The sequence below is a fragment of the Falco naumanni genome, chromosome 6 (assembly GCF_017639655.2).
Source record: "Falco naumanni isolate bFalNau1 chromosome 6, bFalNau1.pat, whole genome shotgun sequence".
Taxonomy (NCBI): Eukaryota; Metazoa; Chordata; class Aves; order Falconiformes; family Falconidae; genus Falco; species Falco naumanni.
In genome coordinates this window covers 87,116,375-87,136,596 of record NC_054059.1, presented here as the reverse complement: position 1 = coordinate 87,136,596, position 20,222 = coordinate 87,116,375, and the positions used below count along the sequence as shown (strand labels likewise).

At 37.4% G+C, this 20,222-nt stretch overlaps 1 protein-coding gene across 2 annotated transcripts in view; it reads left to right on the top strand.

Annotated features, from left to right (window-relative positions):
- The window catches only part of SMYD3 (SET and MYND domain containing 3), a 418,391-nt gene that overhangs the window by 77,067 nt on the left and 321,102 nt on the right, over positions 1 to 20,222 (top strand). The gene's annotated exons all lie outside the window — the stretch shown is intronic.

The following is a 20,222-nucleotide window of genomic DNA, read 5'->3' as shown; positions in this document are numbered from 1 at the left end:
AGATTGCAGGTTAGCTTGCAATTCCACTTGACTTACTCTCTCTGAATGTTGAGAGGTGAGGGTGATTTCTGCAACTTCTGGTTTGGCCCATGCATTCAAAAATTTTACTCTGGGAAAATTTGCCTTGGCAGGATGATTATACCTCTACAGGCTTTCTCCTTCTCAGGTTTGAGTGTAGACTTTTCTTGACAAAAGGCAAGAAACTGGGGCTGCCACCAATAGTAATGCACTGTGTGCACCTTCAGGAGGTCTCCAAACTCCCAAAACCAGAGCTCAGAATCCAGCCTCCCTGAGGTGGACCCTCAGGCTCATGTGCCAGGGCATGCAGTTCTGCTCCATGCATTGCCACAGAGGCTCATTCTTTTCCTGCATTTACAGTGTAATAATGTTCATCTCATACCCCTTGTGTTAGATGCGGCTGGGGAGTCCACCAATGCCTCCTGCGTGGGGTCCAGAAGGAGATGCTGACGGAGGGCTGTCCTGTTGGAAGGCAGATTTCCAACCGCATCGGGGCTCTGGGGACCTTGCCCCACTGTGTGCTTCCATGTGCCAAGGCACACACCTGTCCTGCGACCATGTGCCAGGCATGTGTGTGCTCTTTGACGTGGGTATCCATTCCCCACCATGTGGCCTTACTTTGAACCTTGTGTATTGAGATTCCAGTAACTTGAGATTCAGTCACTGGAGTTCCATCATCAATTTCATGGGATCAGCAGCAAGATCTGAATGTACTCATCGCTGCTTAGGAACAAACGGGGAACTAAATTTCAATTTTTTCCACACTGATTTGTTGCCAGAAGCTGCCTGTGTCCTCTCACATGTCATTCTGTCTTGGTAAGTAAATCTACCTCCACAGATCTGCCTTAGCTCCTCTGTGTTCTGGGAGGTGTTATATTTGAATTATGTTTGGCACAATGAGTATTTTCAGTGGAAGATATACAGCATGGATTAACTGTTAAAGCTAGCAGGGTTGTGCATACTGTTTTGCTACAGGGTAGGATGAAATAATTAGCACTGCTATTAGTATAATGTTACTAATTTATTTTACGCTGTAGTCTTATGCTATAAAAAACTTTCAATAATCAGTGTTTCACATGTATAACTAGAATGTGTTACACAAAAGAAAATTAAGTGAAATCAGGATTGCTTGGCTTTTTACTTAATGTAGGATGTATTTTCTAGGTAAAATGAAACTGGAAACTTACAGATCACACAAGACTTCTGTATGTGTGGCTTATACAGAATGGTGTATGTGAACCTGTGAACTTTGAATTCCTAAGACAAGACCTTTATAACTGTCATGAAGCTTGCTCTTATGCCAGAAGACTCTGAAATCACTGTGAAAACAGTATTGATGTGTTTGTTATAAATTAAGGCACTCAGCATCTTACCAGAAGTGCTAGTGCACTTTGGAAGTTAGGATGAAAACTACTTTAAAAGTATCTCCTATGAATAATCTCTCTTGCTCTCTGATGCTTCCATATGGCTGTGACAAATGCTTCTGCTCTTTTTTTTTTTTTTTTTTTTTTCAAACTAGGAGGGAACCTATAATTAAAATACAGAAAGATGCACTGGAAAACAAATTGTGTCTTTACTTCCAGAATTTTGCTGGATTTCCTAGGTATGGGAATATCTTTATTTGTAGAAGAGTAAGATGTGCTTGGAAATGCAGAAGGCTGCTCTGATACTCGAGACATCTGTCCTTGATTAGCTGTTTGAATCAGCGATGTTGTGTGTTTGTCTTGTTGCCAAGGAAGCTATCATTGGTAGCTTCTTTTGAGAAAGAAAAAGCAGCAGAAGAAAATGTACTCATTTACTGCTTTATTTTGAGGTTGAAACATTACTCAAATTAATTCTTACACATTTCATTTTTTGAGTGCTTTGTGGTTTAGTGACTGAATAATTGGGAAATAAGTTTGAGGACTTTTATGCAAAAGTGTAAAGGATAGAAAATACACTCTTTAAAAAAGTTCAGCTGGTATTTACCCATTTGTAACTATGATGTGGTATGAAAGACACCCTGTAAACAGAATTTGGTTATGCAGTTATTTGTGTTAATGAACTTTACCCATGAAAAATTATTTCATATGCTGTTCTAGTAGTTAGCAAGTTAAAAAAAGCAATTACCTTTTACGTCTTCTAATGTGGGACAACCACCTTGCCTGATATCTTGTATTTTAAGTTCAGCAGTTGTTGCCAGCAGCCTACCTGTCTATGCTAAATAGCTTTTGGATCACACCAAAATACTTTGAATAAATTTCTTTTAATAAGTGAGTTCCAGAAACCCAAAAAGCACTTGAATGTAAGGATCTGGCAGTGCCTAAGCTGAAAAGATTTTTAGAATTAAATACAAAGTATTTGTTTTTTACTTGTTTCCAGGCAAATGGAGAGTTGAAGTTTTAATAGGTCAATGACAGTGAAAGAAATAATTAAGCTTTTTAAAGTAATCTTTATAATTTTTCAGATGTGCCTTGTGCACATCTTGCAGAGTCAAAGCTACGATAATGTTACTGATATTCTTTGAGTGGTGGGTTTATTACAGCAGAATTCCCAAGGACTTTAAATCAATGGGTTTTTTTCAGCTAAAATACCCAGTCTTCTTCACAGAAGAGGACGACGATGGCGGTGTTACTTAAACTTCAGAAACAGCTTTAGTACTGCTGCTCTTACAGGAAAGATCTAGCACTCTCTTTGGATGTAAATTACTTTCTCATGGGTCTGTCTGAATGAGCCTGGTGATACCACACTTAGAGATGCATCCTGTGGGAATTACTGGCTGCAGGGAAGCATTGTTGCAAGCAGAACAGATCTGTAGGCTGGAGTATCTCCTACGGGCTGGAAAGGATTGAAAAGAGAAGAGGCAATCCAAAGGTTATTTGAGCGTGGTTAATAAAGGGGACTTTTTATATGGTTCAGAGTATAATGAATACAACACTCTGCTACAGCTTTTATTTTCTCTTCTTGCAGTGTTACTGGATTACTAGAAAGTCCATAATCTAAATAGTATTACTGTTATTTGTAATTGCTTTTTACTCTTTGGGTAAATGCTACCCTGTGGGTGTCAAGAAACCGGTATGTGGAGATAAAACAAGAGATAAAAAATGATCAATTTATTTTTACTGTGGTTTTGGTATCAGCTAAACAGCTTTTGTGAAGACTGTTTTAGCAGCTAAGACCAGACAGCACATGATGTAGAAATTTTCAGCAAAATCCCTCATGAATTTTATGGGTGCAGTGGAGTTATTTCTGCCCTTTAAAAAAATATGTTGCCACAGAAGCGACATAAGGCTTAATGGGTCTCTTTTTTTTTCTTATTTACAATGTATCATTGACTTTCAATGAAAGCTGAACTAGAAAGCAGGAAATGTTAATCATGTGTGACATGATCTAGGATTGATTCGTTCATGTTTTTATCCCTTTTGGCATTCAGTATTTCCCTGAAATTTGCGTGGGTTTGCATTAGTAAACACAGTGAAGAATAATCTCAATACAAAATTATTATAATTGATATTTCTTTGTAGGCTTGGCTTTGTCAGGAAAACTAGTTGTGACTACTGGGTAATTATAGGGTTGGGATTGCCCTTGGAAATCCGACTGCGGCAGATTACTGTGCTTGATTTAAAAGCTGGCGGACTTTTTGGCTCTCTTTAAAGGGATATTATTGTTGATAGTGACTTTTCCCTTTTTTTGATTAAATACAATCTATGTTGATTAGTTTTCAAGCTCATTTGTCTTTATTAAAAAGGGACTATGTCAACTTCTTGCAGGCCAATTTGGATTGTTTTGAATAACATGACTGGTATTTAAATGCTGCCTTGTTAGGGAGGGAAACTGCTTTGTTAGGGAGGCTCTATTTGTTCTTGTGCTATTACTAAACAATTTGAAAGGGTGACTAGTTCACATCAAAGCTCTGGTGTCTCTAATGGCCTGTTAACATCATATAAATTAAGCTGAACTGGGTCAGTATATTGTGATCTAATCATGTTAATGCAATGATTTACTCTTTTTTTTAATATTATTTTTATTTTTAATGCTATTATAATTTAAAATATTGTTGTTCTCTGAACCTTGAACTTGAATAAATACTCTGGTATGTTTGACTCCAACGCTTTCTTTCTGTTTCAATTAGGAAAATGCTAACTGTTTTTAAATTGAGTAGAAAACCAAAAAACCATTTCACATTCATGGAGAAAAGGAGCAAGAAAGGCAGAGTTAAGGGTTAGGCCTTTCCGTGTTGTCCAGTAACTCCAGGTAGAGAAACAACAGACCAGTGGAAAAAGGGCTGGAGTTCCAGTCACAGCTGCATTTTTATCTAGCATTTCACAGTAAACAAAATTTGAATCTTATGGCAATGTTTATAACGAAATCCTTTTGAAAAGGAGTAAAATCTTGCACTTGGACAGTTTAGTACTTTGAACGTGGAAATCTTCCCCAGCTTGGTCACTACATCAAATGGACCAAGAGATTTATGCAATTCTGAAATGATATAGAATATGTTTAATTATTTTTACTTACAACTAGTTTGGATTGCATGACACAGAATAGATTTAATCAAAACTGAATCTCTTGTTTCTGTGTTCCTATAACAGTGGAATGGTTAGATCTGTGATGATCTACATTGGTTAAAACTATGGAAGAAAAAAAATCAATAATAATAAAAAAAAATATCACCTCTGGCTTGCAATGTCCTTGAGAGCCAAATCGGCAAAGCCTTGGAGACGGTATAAACAAAGTCTCACCCAAAGTAGCGCTTGTCTTGTTCATGTAGTCTTCCCTTGCCTCCTGCTGCGGGCCGCTTTTGGAGACAGGCTGAAAGGCATGATGGACTTTGAGTCGGCACTGGTGGAAACATGGGTTGCTTTGAAGGTCCCTCAGGGTGCTAAGCAGCTCCGACTGGGTGGAGGCTAGCTCTGCTCTCCAGCTGTGAGTTAAGGGTAAGGACACAGGCACCCGAGCAAGTTTCCAGGCATGGGCCAGGTGGTGACCCATGAGCTATGCTGAAGTTCGGCAACTCATTCGTGTGTCTGAACCGTGATATTGCTTCCCTGCTGGGAAAGCAAGAGAGACAGAAAAAAGAAAAGAGAGGGAGTATAAGAAGGTGAATAAAGTTTTTCATTTGGTGATTTCTTCATCTATTTGTTTGTGGTCCATATGCATAGGATATAAGATGCTGGGCAGCTACAGAGAAGTTATGTGCTGGCAGGTCTGCCCCGACAGCTGTTACCTTGGGCTGTGGAGTATTTTTGCTCATCTGAGGTACCATCTGGTTGGTCTGATCTGATAGCTCTACCTCACCAGTCTTTGGTAAGTTGGGTGGAGCTGTGGGAGCCATTTCACAGGGTGTTTCTAATGCAGTGTTGCTGTTGTAGTTAGTCCTGTGTAAGAAGCTGGGAGATTGAAAGGCAAGGCCTGAGGGAAGAAGATAACATCAGGTTTGTCGTGTCTTAGGCTGGTGTGACTGCTGAGCTGCTGACTTGGAAAAGAAGACACTGTCATTCTTAAGATGAATACAGCCTCTGGCTCAGGAAATTCCTAAGGCAGAGGTCAGTGGGTGCTGGCATGAATATATCAGTGGAAAGATCCCTCTATATCTGTGCTGTTACTATGCCTTTTCATAAAGGATCTGGTGTGGGCCGCTCAGAAGCATGATACTGTGCTGCACATTGACCTTTGGTTTGACCTGGAATAGCCATCTTTAAATGACAATTTGTTAATCCTGTTCTATCAAAATCGAAACTTGGTGATCTGTCTGCCTGCTGCTGGAATTCCTCATGACTTTTCAAACACCCTTTGAAAGAAGGGAAGAATGATTTTTCTCCATATTAGTGAGTGAAGAAATGTGATCTGACTTGAAATTGTTACTTTGTTCCACCAATCTCTGATCAAAACCCTGCTTCGCTTACAAGACAATCCTAGCGCCATCTTTTGATTGTATGGATACACCTGCGTTGGGCTGCTGGCTTGTTTCTCCATTTTACACCCCTTCCATCCATGTGTCATGGTGCAGAAAGTTAAATATTGTAAAATATTCAATTTTTATCTTTATTTGAAATCAGATTTGATTGAGACCTACTGAGTCTCGTTACAAAAATGCCTGCAAATAAAGTAGCCAGTAGTTCTCCTTATTCTCAATGTCAGTGTTTTTTTAAAATATTTATTTTAAAAGATCATTTCTGGGTAAGATTACTGAAGTTGTATTTTATTATTATGCTGGAAAAAGGTGAACAGCACTCCAGTGGTTAACCTCTGGCACTGGATTTGGGGGAGAAATTAACTTAAGGCAAGAATTCTTGATATATTGACTTGTATTGGAACTCACGTTCACAGGAATAAGAATTAAAACTCTCTATTAGAGTGAAATGAAATTTTATACATTTAAAATGCTTTAGAAATTTTTTTTAATAGGTCACATTATTAAACAGGATGGATGTTTCATGGAGGGATGAAATTATAGTGATTACTGTCAATCTTTATGCTTATAATGTGCACTGGTCATATTTGTACTCTAATATGCTCTTTTCATACCATGTGAAAAATCTGTAACAGATATAAATTCAGATAGCTTTGCTGATTTCAGTGGATAGCTGTAATAATTTGCATTATGAACTGCAGTTATATGCTTTTTTTCCCAGAAACAAAGTATAATGGTTGCTAGCAAAGGTGCAGCTGATTAATAACATGTGGATTTTGTGATCAATGGGTGGAAATGATCTGCATTTGATTTTTATTTGGGAAGTGAACAAATAAATTACTTCTTTCACATGAATTGTGTACCTGCTTGCTACAGTAAGCTGGTCTCTGGATGAGAATACAAAGCTGTTGGCTAAAATATTAGCAGTTATTGTTATATTTATGAACAATGACATATTAAGTAAAAACAGTGTAGTTTTTTAAATTTTCCTTTTTTAGTGTATGTGATCTTAAAAAAAACCCAGCACACCACATTTTCTGTATTTGCTTTGTTTTAATGCCACACTGTTTTTTTACCACCATAACCTGACAACTAGGATTAAACAGGACAAAACAGCATCAGGAATATTAATACTGGTTGCCAGGTCCTTTGATTGGTGAAGTTTTTGAAAACTGGACAAAAGATGATGTTTAATCAGTATTTTAGAGAAAAAGTTCCAGTTTGACCTGATAATAATGTCACTGTCAAATACAAAATACTTTTAATAAAGACAACATGCAGATAAAAATGAAATCTTATCAAATCAGTCTTGACTGATTTAGTCTGGAGAAAAGGAGGCTCAGGGGAGACCTTTACTGCTCTCTACAACTACCTGAAAGGAGGTTGTAGTGAGGTGGGTCTCAGTCTCTTCTCCCAGGTAACAAGCTACAGGACAAGAGGAAATGGCCTCAAGTTGCACCAGGGGAGGTTTAGATATTAGGCAAAATTTCTTCATGGAAAGGGTGGTCAAGCATTGGGACAGGCTGCCCAGGGAGGTGGTGGAGTCGCCATCCCTAGAGGTATTTAAATGATGTGTAGATGTGGCACTGGCGTACAGGGTTTAGTGGTGGCCTTGGCAGTGGTAGGTTTATGGTTGGGCTTGATGATCTGAAGGGTCTTTTCCAACCTAAAAGATTCTATGACCTTATGCAAAAATGGATTCTTGTTAAACTAATGATATGTATTTTTGACGAGTTTATGTGTTTGGTGGAGAAAGAGAATGTTTATGGTAAGACAATTTTAAGTATTTTTGGACATGTAAATTAAGAAAAGTATAAATCACACATCAGTTCAAAGCCTTGTAGAATTTTACAGTTATCTCAGCATTCATTGCAAATAAGTGAATAGTCACTGTACAGATGTGGGTTTTTTTGATGCCTCACTCACAGGGATAGATGCTGGACCCTGTGCTGCTCAATACTTGTGTCAGTGTTTGGAAAAATGAATAAAGTGATCATCTTCTGCAAAAACTCTGACTAGAGACCAGGGAGCAGTCAGGTATTTGGAATGACCTGTATTGCTTGCCAAAGTGGGTAGAAACAAACTTTTTATTTCAATACAACTGATACTTACTGTGTCATGTTATTACTCAGTAAATCACATCCTCATTTGACCAAAACCATGTATTCTTACTGTAACCTAAATTGCTTGTGGCTTAAAGTGATAAACTTACAGGCTTCTTTTTTTATAGAGTAAGGACTAAAAAATCTTTATTATTCTATTCCTGTGGTGAAAGAGACAGAAGCTGATATATTTTCATTTATTTCAGTTTCAATTTCCTTAGTTTCCTGTAAATAAAAAGTTGAAGAATGCAACAGACTTTTGTAACAAAGAGAATTATTTAAACCAGTCAGTGTGTAGAAATCTTTGTCTTCTGTTTTAAAAGCTAGTATGGCAGATAAGATTTTTTCCCTTTATCTAACAGATTACCACCGTGCTGTATCTTATTAGAGTGTTTTCATAATTGTTGGAAGACCTTTCATGCTACTGTATCTATTTGAGTTTGACAATGTTTTTGTTACTTTTCTTTATTACAGGGACATAGAGGTCAGAAGCTGTATGCTACTCACTCTGAGGCTAAAATTTTAACTTAATAGCTTCTAGAGAAAGAATTAGGAACGTTACTGTCTTTCAACAATTCTTTACAAAAATGTCATGTGTGCCATAGCAGAAATCGCTGGGCCACTTTCCTCTTTAAGCTGTTCTCTGGGATTTAAAGATTTAATTTTGGGTACTGGTGAGAGGACCAACCTTTGGTATTGATGAAAAGCAGAGTGTGTGTGTGTACGTGTACGCTTGTGTCCAGGTTTTTTCATGTCATGGTATGTACGCTTGGGGGCAGAGAAGGGAGACAGTGGTGTCTTACACTGGAGAACTGCAACATTTCTGTGGGGATTATGGTAATGGAAATACTATGGATGGTCTTGATTTAGACATTGTTTTCAAAACTATATTAACATTTTAATAATAAGATTTTTTTTACCGTAAACAATTTCTTTGTAACTCTTCAGATAAAACTAGCTTGCTATTTACTTGCATAACTAGATAAAGATGTTGTCTACAATGTTTTATTTGGAATGTAGTCAAATGATCACTTCCAGTAAATGAAAACAGCTAAGACTCTCCAAAATACTTAAGTAACTACTTTTCCAGTTATTGTGATAGCCAAACATGGAGTTGTGCAAACGTAAGCCTTTTACATTAGAAAGTCACAAAACTGCTTAATAGAAGGATATTTAATAATTATATAAAAACTTACTCTAAACTTGCAAATCTTGGCTTTGTAGAAGAAATTAAATATGAAGAAGTTTCACAGTTTCTTGGTAAACTCAAGACTGTCAGAGGGAGACAGAGCATGTTTAAAAAAAAATATAGTATCTTCATTTTTTGTGGCTGACTGACTAAATTTATGCTGAGGTCATCTTTGGAGATAAGTAATTTTTTTTTATGCTCTTCCTGATAATCAAATTGTCTGGGAAAATTCTCTGTGTTATCATAAATCCATGTCTGCACAGTCATGTTATGCAGGTGATTTTAAAAAGTAGATTTTTGACCTGATAGAAATGGAAATATTTTTTAGAAGTGAGAAGGAAGCATTAGTGAGGCCTATGTGTTTGAGATGATTTCTCTTTGAAATCTAAGAGGCAAAAATTGTAGATACTTTTTGAAAAACACACTACATCTTCACGTCACATCCTGAGGAAAACCTTGACAGTCTCACACAAGGATGCTTAACCAATTTCCATAATAAGCCCTGTGTCCACTATTCCCTCCTATGTAAGGAGAACTGCAGATTTGGTGCTGGTAAATTTGGCAGGCTCTGCCTTCTGCTGAGAAGTGAACTCTGGAGTCAAGGGTATTTCATGGAAAACACCTGATCGTTAATGCTTTTTCTTTAAAGAAGGGTGATATAGCTAGAGTGTTAGCTGGATATTTGCCGGTAAACAAATGGTAACCTGTGTAGACCTTCAACAGTAAATGTCATCTGAAAAGCAATATATAGCTAGAGGCCAGTATATAGAGAAGTTCTATTGTGTTGCCAGCGTATAGCAAAATGAAACAAGCAACTATTTTCTGCACTGGCTTCAGCATTTATCTGGCCTCATATGGTCTGGCTGGATTATGTTACAGTAATCTGGACAGTCTTGGGTAAACATAGGAATGAACATAACTGGAACTGTCTTTTCTTACAGATTTCTTTGTAGGAACAGAAGAGGCAAAAAAATCAGTGCTTATAACTTGCAGCTGTCCATTTGAATTAGGAGTGTCTCAAGAATTAATGAAAATCTTATGTGTGATTCTGTATGAAAAGGAGTGTCTTCTTTCCCAGAAGAGTAACAGGCACATGCACCACTTGGTTGAAACTTAGGCTTTTTTTTTTTTTTTTTTTTTTTCCCCTGGGATTTCTCTTTAATAATTACATATGAGTTCTTGAAAAAGACCAGTCATGTATGTACTCCAGGTAGGGGAAGGTTTCAGTCTGTCCTGTTGGGAATCCGTTGCACCAGCTCAATAACTACATTCTCTGCATCGTTTTCACCTGACTATTGCTCCTGTCGTTTGCCTTGGTTGAAGCCATGGCACTGTGGCTTGATTGCTCTACCCCAAAGGAAGGCTCCATACTTTTACTACATTTTGTTACTACTTGCAAAAAATAGCACTGAAATAACCTCCCACTGTTCTGATTGATTTCCACAATTTTCTGTATTTTGGGTGTTTTGGTTTTGCCTCATCCGCCTTAGCCAGCTGCATCTGGTCCAGCTTCTGGCCGTGTTCATGCACGGGGGCCAGTAGCTCCAGTGAAGGATATAGGCCTGATTCATGTGCTTCAAGCTGAAGAAATGATTGCAACCCTCTGTTCTTCCACAAGACAGTCTGACAGAACAAAGGATTATATGATATCAGAGTAGTAAACCAGTGCCTGACCACAATTCTTTTCAAGCACACCAGTTATGTGTTTTTATCGAACTGAAGAGTGGCATAAAATCTTTGTGCTGTCCTGTTGGAGAGGGAGGGCTGCAATTTTCTGTAGCTAGCTCATGGGAATTTCCAAGAGCAAATACATCCACCCTCTGCTGGGAACTGTTTATATGTCAACAATTCAGGCTTTTATGGCTGCCACTACTTAATGCTTCTTTTAAACTGTTGGTGTGTTATATAGATGCAGGTCAATTCAATTTGTCCTTTTGAACAAGTGATTGCAAATCCTCTAGTGCAGATATTTTGTCTTAAGTTCATCAGATCCCTATAAGACATGACTGGTGTAGTATGTATTATGAATGTATTTGGTGCATTTTATGGTGACATGTTACACAATTTTGCTTTTTGTTTCATAAACTAGAGAGAGGAACCCCTCCTTGCCTCAGGTTTTCTGGTGGAAAAAAATGCTTTAATAAATTATGTTTTAGGAGGTAGGGTATGAATAGTGGTGGATGCTTAAAATGTGGTCAAAAGTCACAGAAAATCTAAAAGAGCAGGGAGGACAAAAAGGCATAATAAGCCAGATTACACTTGCTGTGGGATTTGGCCAAATATTTCAAGTTTTGAATCAACAGGGTTTTACTGTGCTGATTGAACTAGTTCAGTCTACTGTGCTGATTGAACTATTGTGCTGAACTACTAGTGGTTTTTCATGCACTGCTTGATTATAGATTATAGACATGAAACTTGATGTCTGAAAGTGGAAAATACTGTATGAGCCTTACTCCGTCGCGTTACTATTCTTTTAGGCCAATGCAGAGTAGTGCGCTCGCAGACATCGACTGTAGTCCCAGGTCTCTTAGACATTTTATGAAATAGCAGTTCCAGCTATTTCCTACCCTGTCGTACCAGTTTCAGTCCTCTAATTTGTAGCAAGTGAGGAAGTAAACCATTTGCTATTTATAGTCACATAAAGTGAACTTTTGAACTTCTTTAATGAAATATGAAGATATTTCATTAAAAAATTCCAACCAAATGATTATACTGTAGCTGTTGGAAGTATAGTCCTTACAGTTACGGATTTACACCTTGTCTAAAGCATGACATTTCTGCTTAGTTGATCTTGCCACACAGGAATGCTAATGTTTAGTTACTTTTTTTTTTGGTATTTAATTTAAATCTTGAGGAAAATCCTTTCAAACAGGTTTATTATAAAGCATATGAGGTAATAGCTTCATAACCTTATTCTGACCCCTTTGCATCCTTAAAGGTACTGCCTGTAAAGGAGGCAGAGTTTTTGTCCAAATGCTATATGTATACATAGTATACGTACCTTCCTCCCCAAACATTTGCAAACAGGGGAAACATTAGGCAAAATGAAAAAAATTGGTGTGAACACAATGATAAAATGACATCTCTTAACTTTTCTAGAAAAAAGATTATTTAGATTTGGAAACTTTTACAGTAGAATCAACAATTTCCTCGTCATCTAGAAAATCTGAAAATGGTACAAATATGACTGTGGAAAAAAGCACACCCAGATATTTTTTTTTTTTTTAAAAGATATCCCCCAATAATGTTTGTATTTCTTAAGCATTGCCTGATTAAATACTTTCAACTTTGATTCTTTAATCTTCTGTGAATATTTCTTTATGAAGGAAGGCAATATGTATTTAACCACAGATCACATACTGTATCAAATATTTTATTGTATGTTTTAGTCATAAATAGAAATGCAGGACTATCTTTTAGTAATACTGTGTGCTACCAGTCAACATCACTTAGTAACATTTAAATGTGATATTTTTGAATGTATGATTCAATGTAAATGCATTTTATGAGAAGGCACATAAGAAAAATGTGATATAGTTGATATACTATTTCTGTAAAGCAAACAATTAGAATTATATAATAGCTTGAATTTTTCATTACCTGATATATTGAGTCCTCAGCAACCTAAGTTGACTCTGTAACTTTTTGAGTTCATAGGGTGGTATATTTAAATTAAACAACTGAAGATGGAAAAGGAAATTGGAAAGTAAAGTAGATGCCACTGTGACACCATATTTCAATTCCTTACTGGTTTCTTGCAGAAAACTTTGTGATCAGGATGGGTGAGCTTTTTTTGGTTAAAAAAGGATAAACTGGAGGTTTTGTGCATTTTCCAAACTATTCAAAAGTCACCTAAAGAGCTGAGATATTTCCTAATTTTTACTACCTCATCTCTCTGGACACAGACCATTTTAATTTGACTCCTTAAAGGAATGAAGAGCTGTAAAATAAAACTCTTTCCCCCCAGCTGTTGCTTCAGTCTTTTTATCACTTTACCTTCTAGCATTTCCATTCCATTCTGTATAAGAAGCTGCAGAACGTACCCATGCAAGATTCTTCATAGAACTTCTTTTATTTCCAGTTATTTATGTTCCCACATTCCTGTTCCTTTTCTTGTTGGTGCTTCAGCAAAAATGTGTTGTTGCCAAACTTGGATCTTCTGAAGTATGCAATGCAGCCTGTCATACAAAAACACGGGAAAAAGTGAGATTTATAGAAGAAAAATAGACTAGTGAAATCAGTCCTTGGTAAACTCCCCCTGGCATTAACATTCTTACTTTTTTTTTTTTCTTTTTAATAGAAATTCTTGAGCTACCTGAGTTTGGTTTAACTTTCTGTTATGGATAGAAAGTATACTTTGTGTTTCTGGCCTATTACAATCTATGCTTGCTGTATTTATTTGTGTGTTTCTAGCAAACATGATCAACGATTTTGATAGGAGAGACAACATATTATAGTCTGCACTCACAACCTTATTTCTAAACCTCAAACAGCGAAGTGAAACTGTTGAAAAGCACGTTTTTCAATTAGATTTCTAATGCATTCACCATAATGAAAGAATCTCAAGAGGTTTCAGGTGAAGGCAGATATTATAAAAAGTGCCAGTCAGCTACCAAATGAATATTATTTTTGGATACTGATCTAATGTTGTTTAATTATATCAGAGTGGAATTGACAATTTTGAATTATCTTGTTACAGGACTAAGACAACTTTTGCTCACAAGGGATTAATTATCAGTGTAAGTTTCTAGATGAGCCTGTACTCAAATCACCGTTGTGGTGTCACTTCAGGACTATGGGTTTGTCTGGTTTTTTCATAGGTGCCTGTAAAATCATGAAGCACTGAAAGACTGATGAAGTCTGTAATGGAAAACCTACTTATTCTACTGGTAAACTTAACTCTTAAGGATGCCTACATATATATCTGTATGTGTATATATATACACATATATATACATACATATATATATATACACACACACACACAAAAGACTTGCCTTGTACTGGGTTTGTGCTGTGTAAACAAAGCATCTGGCCTGGCTGTTGAGGTTGTGTGGCTGACCCAAAATTAGCTGTGCAGTGTCTTTGTATCTGAATTCTTATTACTCTGTGAACTTTTGAGTCATAATTTAGTATGTCCGGGCTGATGAGAGAGAAGGTGTTATTTGTTGAACTTTACGTGACCGGACCCTAGGTACCCAAGCCAGTAATGGAAATGTGCAGAATGGCCGTGCTATCACCTTTAGTGCTAAACTGAGCTGGCTGTGAAGCATTGCTGACAGGGAAAAGATTCTCCAAAGGGTGGTGGTGTGGGGTGTTGCTGTTGTCAGCCTGTGGAAACATCTCATCCTCCACTTCTCTGAGGGAAAGTAAAGGGGGAGGAGGAACACAGCTGAGGCTGTGCTGGAGGCATTCACTGAGCTCACCTGGTGATAAAACTTCTCTGTAGGGGAAAACTATACCTGAAAGCATGCATCCGTGACTGTGTAAGTCAAACTGAAGTGGGGATACTTGTGGTTTCCCTTTCTGCCATTGTTAACCATGTAGTTGCATCTTCTTTGCTGCATTGCCCCTCAACTGACCAAAAAGAGGATGGTTCAGGGTCTGAACCAGCTAAAACTAATCCAGAGAAACCTGTGTGAGGTGAAAAAGCAGGTCATAGAATTCAGCAGACCATGAAAATAATAAATATGGTAGGCATGAAGGTGTCATCATAATCCTAAGTTCAGGCATGGCTGATCTTGGTGGTTCAGAATTACTGCTGCATTTGTTTTTAGTGCATTTGTTTTTCAGTGCTTTCTGCTAGAATTAATTTTGGGTGACCTTTCATCACGTTATCTGATCTCACAAGTTTGTGTTTGGTTCATGTATTAGAGCATTCTTCCTGTTTTTGAAATTATTCATCAGGAATCCTATGTTATGAGAAACAAAGAGATTTCAAGATCTGATTCTAAATGTCTCTTGGTAAAAGTCTTACTGACCACACTGATATTTCTAAGTGAAGTATAGTGACCCAAGTGTTGAGAATTCATTCTTGTTAAATCTGATTCCTTCAAATGAAACACTAATTAGCAGTTGTGAAGTGGTGGGAAAAAACTTGATGTTTGCTATAAAGGAACTAGGATTTGGGATGTTTTTTGGCTGGAGAAAGCCAAGGGAGCTTTTGAAAGTAAAGGGAAAAAATGATTAAGCTTTATGGTGCTTGACTGAGGGGAATATTCATGCACCTATTTAAGGTAGGACTGATGAAGTAGAAGGTTGTTTGAGCAAGACTTCAGTCCTGTCTTGAACTTGCTTTAGAGAGAATTTGAACTGCAGTTACTTCCACTTATAAAGAGAAATTAAAATTAGACTTATTCATACTAAAATTAGTAGCAAATACCTTTTAGATAAGATACTTTCATGTTTCCATTGGGCCAGTTGTTCTCACGGAGTGGCAACAATTGTAGGTAAATTTCTCTTTCTGTTCCCCATCCTCCTCTTTGACAGTAACCAAAAATTGTGTGTGTGTGTGGGGTGGTAAGTCTTGCATGAGAATATTTATAAGCAATAAACATGTGGAGACCCTATAGTTTAATTTGTGCCTTTGCCTAGGGCCTTTGTTGCTAGAGTACCATCATATGCCTGCTATAGTAATCAGTGCTGGCAAAAATGTATATTGATAGTTTATTTTGTTGGGTTTTTTTTTCCCCCCAGCATTATATGGGCAAAAGAAAATGAAAACAATAGCTTTGCCTTTCTCCTTGAGTAGAGCAGTTTATCAGCTGAATACATCTGGCCTTTGACAGGACGTACTTGTATGTGATTACCTACTGGAGATGTAGTGCAGGCACATACGAGTTTGGTAAACACGCTGGCTGGGCAGTTCCCTTACCTCCCATGAAGAATAACTTCTTAACAACTTGTCTTATGTAGAATTAAACCGGTGCAGTTCCTGTCAGTGAGGAACTTTACCAAGTTATTAATTATTTATGTGAATTTACATGCTATACTTTGCTGAAAAAATATCTCATGGTTTGATATGTTGTCTTTATGAATATATACCATAAAGCAGTGGTTTTTAAGATGCTGGATCTTGAAAGAAATAGGAGGCTTTTTCCTTTTGTGTGTGTTTTATCTGCACAGCATGCAATTACTCTGTGCAAGTCTATCTAGAGAAGAGAGCTACACAGCACAAGAGTTTAGTGAAAGATTCATTGACCTTGATCCCCATACCATATACATGAGCAATGTCTATAATAGGACACAAGAAAGCCTTTGATTAACCAAATACAGTTCAGCAATATATATATATATATAAAATATTTTCCTTTAACATTCCTCTTTATGGCAGTCATGAAAGCTTTATATTGTGGCATCAGCTGTTTTTCTGTTCTTCTTTTAGTTGTTATGATTCCTTTTTAAAGGGAAAGAAGATGCATAGCTAAAACATGATTTACCTGATGAATATTTTTAATACAAAGAAATTCAAATAAGACTTGACAATATGAGTTATGATGTACGGCAGAGAGAAGGGAAAAATGCTTTAAGGGGACTACACTGCTCAGAGACATTGAGAGGTCTGCAAATCAATGCTGAGAGTGACGGACTCATATATCAACCATGACTCTGCACCAGCTTGAATGTAATGAGAACTTCAGTAATTTGGCTCTGCTATGGTTGAATGCTGCTTCTGGGTGAAATTTCATGAGCACGTTAATAGTGAGACCAGGCCTCTTCTGTCTTAGCAGACAGAGGTAATTTTAAAAATAGTAATACTTGCCCTAGAAATAAAACTTGGGTGAACAGCAAACTGTAGCTGTATGTGAGTATATGAGAATAAGTGTATGTGTTACACTTCAGCCATTTGTTTCCCTCTTTTCTGTAGTGTTTTTGAATGGTCATTTCCTTATCGGATAGATTTGAGGGGAAAAATCTGTAAATTAAGAGGTTAAAGAAAGTATTCACAGGCAAATGATGAGAAAATGTTGTCACTTATATTTCAGGTTATTGGAATAATTCACTCTGTGGGAGATGTTGGAAAGAAAGAAAGAAAAACAATCCATCCCTTAATATGTGTTGTTTTTCTGGTGCTGTTCTCTTCATGCCTTCCTTATGTTAGAAAGTGATGTGTTTATTTGCTGCTCTTGTAGCTATAACATGAAACTTTACTATAGCCTGAGATACTGCAAAATAAAGAAAGGCTGTTCTGATAGCAAAGGAAAAAAATCTCAGATTTGGGCTGGTAGGTCTTTTTGACAGTAGTTTTAGATCCTTCCTTTACTTTAAGAAATTCTCCTGGTGTCATAGTACATGACTACTGCATTCTGATAAGGTTGGAATGAATTCCAAGAAAGTATTTTTATTGTTGCCTCTAAGTAGATCAGAATCAAATGACATTTGCTTGGTGATGTCAATCCAGCAGGGAGCCTCTCGAAGCCTTATGGAGAAAGACGATCGATTGACTTCTGTTAATACACAAACAATGTTTAACTCTTAATTTCCTAGCTTTTATATTGCTTTCTAAATTATGCCATTGTTTTAAAAAATCAGGGTTTTTTCCAAAGACAAGCTATACTTTTGAAAGTTGGCAGGAAGTGCCCTCGGGATGGGAAATTACTTGGATGAACGATAGGAGGTGTGTTCTCACCCCCACCTTCCCCCCTACTGAAAGCATCTTTCTTTGGTTGCCAAGCTCTGTCTTGTGCTCTGTAGGTTTCAGTTACTGCTATCAGATATCCAGATGGCTGTAAGAAGACACAGAGGTGTGGTTTGGTTTTTTTTTTCCCCTAGGCTAAACAGTGGTATGCTTCTGTCCATCTCTCTGTATATGTATTTGTTAAAAGTTCTGATGGAGTCATCCATATCTGTCCCTTCCCACAGTGTGGTACTCCAATCTGAGATTAACTCAGGCTTAAGTTCAGGGAAAACAGACTTTGTCCCACAGGTTTAGAAATGGTCAAATTTCTGAATTTTCAGAAACTGAAATAAAACCAGGTTTTAATCCTATTTAAAAATAGTTTACATTTTTCTACAAAACAGCTCTTTAAAATTATTTTTTTAAATTTATCTCAACATTTAAAAATTATTTTCAACTGTTTTTCATGTATTTGTTGTTTCACCCATAATGACTTTAAATTTAAAATATGCATTGATTAAAAAAAAGTTTAATTACAGCATGAACAGATGGCACTTCAGTATTGAAAAGACCTTTGAACTGAAAAAGACATTTTTATACAAGAACTTTCTGACTTCCTCTTAGCTTTGAAAATGGAATTAATAAGAGTCTGTTACAGCAGAGTTTGCGGTGTGTACTGGTCCATGAAAAGATCTGATTTAAGGCAGTAATCCTGAACTAAAAATGTGTAGCACGGTGAAATCACATTTCTTGAAGGAAGTCCTGTCTTCCTTTCTGCCTGTCTGTATGATACCCATGGTAAACCGAGGCAGGATCGACTCTGAACACCTCCCAGTGCCAGGCAGATCAGGAGGGGAATCCTTGAGCATTGAGCTCAAGAATGATTGAAGTCCCAGGGTTTCTGGGACACATCACAGTCTCGTTTCCAACTGATAAGCTTTTACAGTCAAAGAATTGCAGAAAAGTTAGTGTCATACTCCTGGAAGACATCTGATTAGATGCTCTTTCCCATAGAACAAGTCAGTTATGAGGAAGGAGGAGACGTTTGGCCTTTTGGTGCTCAGTCAAACTGATTTTTCAATAATGCAGGTGGCATCTGCACGCTGGAGTGATAGACATAGCAGAAGAAACACAAATGGAATTTTGACCTATTTCAGTCAAAATGCAAAGGTAATTAATGGCATAAGGAGCAAATGCCACTCCATTAGACAACTGTTTAGGACATTAGATTAAAAGATGAATCACTTGGTAGGACGGGAATAGCCATTGCAGAGGAATGTGTTGGACTTACAGCTTGGATGAAGGAGATTGTTAACAGGCTGGACTAAGAATTTGAAATAAGGAATATTGAATATATTGCCAAAAATCTTTCCAGGAAGAAGTAATTTACATCCCATTTTAAAATGAAGAAATCTTAGGTACAAGACGTTAAGTTCATCTTTTTCTTTTCAGAATCAATCCTTTTAAACTCATTAGTTTTCTATGGCTCCTTCCTTTGTCTGTAGAGCATCGTTTTGTGATAACCGTCTGTTCCATTTATACCATCTGTTAGTTGTTCTTGAGGTGGACAGGAGCTTGTCAGCACCCAAGACAGTACTTGCAGTTACCTGAATGGTGGGGCTTGTCTGGAGAGCATTGGGTTTCATGTGTTGGGGTTTTGTGCTGTTTTTTGACACACCACACACACACTCTTTTCTAATTAACATTTCTCTACAGACTTTTCAGCTGAGAAGTATATTGAGAGATATTCAGACCAGTTGTTCTGTGATGAGGCTTCATTAATAGTAACTTGTTTGACTTTACTGCTACCGTGACACCCCTGTTACGAACAGAAATTGACTGTATAGTTAAAGTTTAACTGTAAGTTAAAACCTGGTGGTGCTGGACCTGCAGGTTTTGGGTGCCCTCCCAGGGAAAGGGAGGCAGTGGCCAGCCCAGAGGAGCGCTCCTTGTCCTTGATACTGTTAGTGCACTTCCCAGCAGATAATTTCTCATAAGCTAGTGCCTCATTGACCTCTATAGAGAGCTAATACAATGTGCTTTGTAGTTTTTAGTGAGAGATGGATGTCCCTTCCCACCTGCCTGTTCAGTCACCTATGATGAAACTAAATGTGCCAAGCCGAAACTAAATGTGAATCAAGCTGCATTAAGAAAAGGTGGTGCGTGGGGGAGAGAGGTGACCTATTCCCATTTGTTTTCTTTAAAGAAACACTGCTAGGGTCTGAAAGATTGCTGCTTGTCAGGAATCTACCTTCTGTTTCATCAGCATGCAGTTGTTTGATTTCCAGTCCCTCACGTTTTGTGACAGGCTTGTAAGAAACCACTGCTGCTGCTCTGACTGCACAGAAGGAAAAAGGGAAATGGATGTTATCTAGAGTTGTATTGCAAACGTGCTTTCATGTA